Genomic DNA, 6,551 nt, shown 5'->3' with positions numbered 1-6,551 from the left:
TTGGGACCAACACACACTTCTCACATTTTCATCTTTTCGTCTGCGGACAGTTCTTGGGCTACGCGCACGATGACGTCATCAGTTTATGCACAGCGGGCAGGTATTGGGATACCTGCCCGCAGACAGGTAGCATAAATGTAAATCTATGCTACCGGCCCAGCAACGCCTCAGTAAGTGATAATAATGTTAAATATACATTAAATGGGCTTTTCAATGTAAAATTTAAATGGCCACAAAATCTGTAATCTGGATCAGATCCAGATCAAACTTTGTCCATCAATAAAGGATACCATCCTACATAACACTGTCAAATATCAAAGAAATTCTATCTTTTTGATAGCGGTATGAATTTTTCAAAATTCATTCAATGTTAAAGGATAGGCATTTTTCCAAGATTCCAAGATTTTTCCTGAGTTTGAGCTTTGATCGATGACCTTGAAAATTTAATCAGTTCTTGCTGATCAGGATATGAATTTTCAGTAAAAATTTCATAATGATACAGTATATGAAAAATTGTGGGTTACAGACAAAAAACAAATGGGTAAAAACATAACCTCCACCCAACTTCATTGGCAGAGATAATAATAACCAGGAGGTCAGTGTATTCAGTAAACATAAAAAACAACATACACACACACACACACACACACACACACACACACACACACACACACACACACACACACACACACACACACACACACACACACACACACACACACACACACACACACACACACAAAACATGAAAACTCCTGGCATTTCCATCTTGATCAGAATCAGATCAGAAAGCTGGAGATCCACTGACAGGTGGGAGCAGATGGCATCATGTGGAATCAGATTTTGAGCAGTACATACAGAACTGTGGACCCACATATTTATACATATTTCACTTGCTTCCAAAGCAGAAGGTTCCTGGTTCAGTACCACCTCCTGCCCATTTTCCACGTAACGTGTTTTTGTGTCAGGAAAGGCAGCCAGTGTAAAATGTGAGGAATAGGAGTTTTGGGTTAAAAAGCATTTTGGAATGATAAAATTGGTCACCATATAAGACACACATGTCCTTGTACTCTGTCTCACAACTTTATCACATTGGGTACACCAACATTTTCAGCTTGAAGAAATTCATTAAACTTTTGAATTATTGCTTATGGGTAAAAAACAAAGCTAAGAAAAAAGCATTTTCTTTATATATGAACAAACACTTTACATACCTCAACCAAAATAGTAAGACCGCTAGCTTTCCCCATATCGTATGATGTGACTATAGCACTTTGAAAAGCCATCTAATAACTTTTCAGTAACAATTTGATCACTACAGTAAAATTATATGTACATAATCGGAAAGTACTGACTAAGAAAACACATAATATCATTCAGAAAATGTTCAGCTGAGCGTTCACATGATCAGACGGATAGTTTCACATGGGGCAGCCTGGCTGATGATGTGCGCACTGACGTGCTCGCTGCTGACCGTGTTGCAAAGGTGATACGTATTTTTTTGTATTTGTGAGGACAGCATCCCGATACATGCGCATTGCGGTGGAGTGTTGAGAGGTGATGGTGGTCATAGCACGATATGTGTTCTCAGCTGCGAGTACTCAGTACAGTACTCAGCTGCTGCTGCTGCCGACATGCCCACCTGTCCGGACCAACTCACAGCTCATATGTATTTGTTATGTAAATATATATTTAGTTATTGTAGTATTTATTTATGTGTCCTCCCACTCTCTGTTCTCTGTCTTTTAACACGTCGTGTGCACTCTGTCAGTTCCAGCTGACACGCCCCCTGTGTCCACAGCGCTATGAGCAAAGCAATCACACATGAATAAGTTCACGCCTTTCCACTTATTGTATATATGTTTTTATTTATTTTCCACTCTTTCTGTCTGTCATGTGTACTACAATTTATGTGGTGGAAGTGACATTAGCCTGGCTGGCTGATAGCAAATTTCACACCGTGACATGAGCACTGAGACATAACTGGCTGATCCTCATGTGATCATGCCTGTATGCAGCGGTGGGCACAGATAACTAAAAAATTAACTTCGATAAGAGATAAACAGATAACTGAAAAGTTATCATTGATAAAGATAAACCACCAAAAAATGTATCGGAAGTTACAGATAACTGATAAATTCCAGTGTTGTCTCTGGTACATTTGCAACTACTAACAAGCTGAATTTGAGTTTTAACACCACGATTGCTTTTGGAAGCGACAAAAGACTCAAACAATGAGTCAGCATTTCTATGTTTGAACATGATGCCCCCTGCTGAAAGCTACATCGGTACAGCAATGAAGCACCCTGAGAGCAGTCACAAAGCCAGCTTTCTACCAATCACAATGCTCTGGTCAGGCGGAGGTCTTGAAAAGTAAAGGCATCCTGACTTATGGTTTTGTGTGAATACTGATAGAATAATTCCATTAATGACAATTCTGTCCTTTGTACAAAGTTAAAATATAACATATATCTTTTAATGTTGAATAATGCACTAATTCTGAGGTTTTGTAACAAATACAGACAGATCGCAAAGGATTCTGGGTAAAATGTGCCTCTGCTAAACACTGATTGGTTCAGTCATTCATTATGTAAACCAACACGTTAATGTGACATGTGTCATGTGCTGGTGTTTAGATAAATGTGCTTTTGTAAAATATTACATTTTTTATTTGTAAAAACAGGCATTTTTACGGAGCCCTGGAAGTGTCATCGCAAAATGTTTTACATGTGGAGAGAATGTGCGCACGTTTTATGATGTTGTAAAACGTGCACTCAATATTGTGTTGACACATAAATGTTGGCTTTACACTGTGTGAGAGAATTTTTTGGACCGAGTTTCAGGTTAATCGCACGTCCTGCATCATGTAGTGTACATGGAGTAACAAGCTGCGTTTAACATCTGACGACCACCTCCTGATCGCCGATCGTATGGTCGAATGAAAATCAAACCTGTTTGATATTATTCTGGTCAGCCATCGTGACGGTATCCTGCTGCTGCAGAGCTACAAGTGTCCAACCGCTCGCACTGTGCCTGTGCAAACACCGCAGAGCTGTATTGTAATGTTTTTTGTTGTTGTTGTTGTTTTGTTTTTAAACTTAATTTGTAAAAAAAAAAAAAAAAAATCCATTTGCAAAGCCAAAAAGTTGATTTGACAACACTGCCACCTACTGGTGCCCAGATGCTTAGCACTTAGGGTGAATACTGCCATGAACACCACTGACCAGTAGATGGCAGGAGAGGCTTTGAAATCTTACCAAAACAAAATCCCAGATAATCCGTCTGCGACATTTAAGATGCGTGGAATTTAACAAACGCAAATACAATAACGTCTATAAACCCAGAGAATATATTCACGAGAGTTTTAGGCACTAGAGTTTAATGCTGCTGTCCGTTGAGCCTGAACCGAGTGTCTGAAATGCATTTGTCCTGTCGTGAACGTACTGAGATTACCCTGTCCTACCCATAATGCACTGCTGGGCTCAGCATGTGCTCACAAAACCTTAAAAATTAGCACAATATTTTAAAACTAAAACATATATATGATATTTTCACTTTATAAAACTTCAAACATGACAGTAATTTTAAATAACTTGTCCAAAATTAGTTTTGTTAAAATTTGAACCATAAGTTAAAAATGTATGCCTCTGGATGACTTGGGTGATATTGCCACTGTATCAGTATGTTAAAGGAATTTTTTTTTTTTTTTTTTTTTGTGACTAGTTCTTCTTTGCCTGCAGAGGTAGAGTGGTTTTTCCTGGAATTATTTCTCTACTATTTGCAGAGGGTAGAACTATATACATCTGTTAGGAAACTTTTAACAGGTAGGTCTCAACTGATTTTAAATTTAAGAAATGTTTGCTGTTGTTCAGCTGGGTTTACTGCGTTATTGGTCTAAAAGTTATCGGAGGACAATTCATCAGAAGATAATTAGTCCGATAATGGTTTTTAAAGTTATCTAAAAAGATAATCTGATAACGAAAACATTATCTTCGATAATTATCTGTATCGGGTTATCGGAAGTGTGCCCACCACTGCCTGTATGTAATTACCCGCATGTCATGACAGCATGACAATCCGCCCACACGTGCATTGTGTTGAGTGTGGAGAGCTGATGTTGTTCATGGCACAATATGTGTTCTCCAGCTGTGAGTTTTGAACACAGTGGTCAGTTGTTCCAGCATGGATATGACAGCCATCCAGATGCACGCTGCACTGGACGGCGATCACACTCCAGCCAGTTCAGCTGCACCTGACAATGTTCAATCATGGTGTGTGTGTGGGTGGGGGGGGGGGCACTCGCATTCCATTTGTGTTGCGGGGGAGGGGGAAAGGCGCACACTCGCATGCCATTTGTGTTGTGCGGTGACGGCACACTTGCAGGGCACTTAGACAATGCGGGGCCATTTGCGCGGCCAGCTCGAAAGTGGTCACCTGCTCTCTACTCTCATGCTGGCAGCGCGAATGGCCCAACCTTTTCTAAATGCCCCATGAGTGGTGTTCGATGTTTGTGGGAGTGACCAGGACTCCGGCCAACTCCAGCCAAGATTGGCTCGAATGGCCATTTGTCCAGCATTCCTGACAATCAGTCGCTGGTGTGAAGGGTGCCTCGATCACGCCATTTGGCCATGGTTTGACATGGCCAATGACATTGTGCAACTTCTCAGCCACGGCACGATATGTCCGACCTCCGTACGACATGCCATGTTAATGTTACAAGCACAATCAGATGGCAGTGGGACCTCATCTTGCCCGCCGTTGGAATGGATTTTTGGCGTGAGCGGCACAGGAATATAGAGTGCATGTGCTGTGCCTGAATGGATGTGCCGACTGCTGTACGAGGCGTTTGAGTGCGGCTCCGATTTTCCATGAGTGCCATTCGAATCCTCCTTCTCCTTCGTGTGCCATTTTGCCTCAATTGTGTTATGTGTGAAGGGGCCCTAAACAATGTTTTAATTGCTTTATCGTCATTATACGCTCTTTTACTTTGGAGACATACAAAACAGCCTGGAGGGGAAGGACTCATTTGTTCACTCATTACTTTTTACAAGGTACTGGTACATGCATAGGCTTTTCCAAACTTGGCAATAACATTTAATTAATAAGAGGCTCTAGTAAGATATAGCCTATAATTCACTGACATTGTTCTTTGAATTCCAATCACACACAAACAACAAAAAAACAAACACACAAAAAACCCCACTTCTACAGGTTTACGAGTACACTGTGAATATTATTTATATGCTAATACAGAATACTTCAAAGTCAGACAAAATACACCATAAAGAAATACGAACTTCAAATTGAATACTAGTAGCTAATTAATATAAATTCATTTTAATCAGAATGAACCAGTAAGTCCACTTTTTAGCTCAGTATAACCGAGGCTTAACATGCCTCAGCATCTATCCCATATAGCAAACAGGTTGTTGCATGGTCACAAGGAGTCAAAGGAAGTGATGACATCAGTTACACTATGCCAGCACTGCATGTTGACCTTACTGTCACATGGCCGTCCTTCAAAGGTTTCAGTGCAGGTTTCTGCACTGAGATTACAAGATAGTAACTCAATTACAAAGTGTTATTCCTTATATCCATCTTCAAAGAAGACCGGAATGATGTAAGCCAGGGCTTTGTTCCACTATCCCAACTCTTTCTGACTTAACCTGTTAACACCATTAATTCTCTGGCACAGATAACTTTGAATAAACTGAATTACATCTAGGGCACCCCTGCCACATTTCTCCATGTAATGTGGAGTTGCGTCAGGAAGGGCATCCGGCGTAAAACTTGTGCCAATTCAACATGCAGATCAACCTTGGATTTGCTGTGGCGACCCCAAGTGCAAACAAGGGAGCAGCCGAAGGGACTTACTTACATCTAGGGCAGTAGTGCTTGGAGGAGCTTTAGGAATAATTAACAGACACTACCCACTTGTTCTTTTCATCAGTGAAGATTCAAAACTTAAACAACAGTCAATACCTGCAAAGTGTTTGTTGACACTAATTGGATGATGATTTCTGCAATGTAAAGGCAGCTTATAATGAGAACACGGTCATCAAATCCAAAAATAAGAAAGACAATTTAAGTAAGTCAACTCTTACAAGGCTCATGGTTGTAATATTTCTCAATACTATAAGAAGTAGAATTCGAAGGGGTGAGGTTGGACAGAAGCCCACCCCCCTCCCCCCCCCCAAAAAAACCCCAAAACCAACAACAAGCAAACAATAAAACAAAACAAAACTAACAAAAATCTTTTGGTAACATTATTAAGTTAAAAGAAATCAGATAGCTCCTCCTAAACCTGTAATAAGCTATGGCAGGATTCAGAATGGTTTCAAAGGCAAAGACAACAAATACTTAATTCTATCGTAAAATAAAAATACCTTGGGTTTATAATGCTGTGATGTTTCAACATTTCAGGACCTTGCGATGCACCTGTTAGTCCTCATCTGTCAAAGCAAATGCTGTACTTCAGCTCCATCTCTGTCCTTCTCAATTAGAGAGAAAAACTAAGACAAGAATTTCACAGGGTTATCTTTGTCATCAAG

The sequence above is a fragment of the Thalassophryne amazonica genome, chromosome 12, assembly GCF_902500255.1.
Source record: "Thalassophryne amazonica chromosome 12, fThaAma1.1, whole genome shotgun sequence".
NCBI classification, from domain to species: domain Eukaryota; kingdom Metazoa; phylum Chordata; class Actinopteri; order Batrachoidiformes; family Batrachoididae; genus Thalassophryne; species Thalassophryne amazonica.
The sequence above is the reverse complement of the archived record's forward strand: the minus strand, read 5'-3'. Positions refer to the sequence as shown.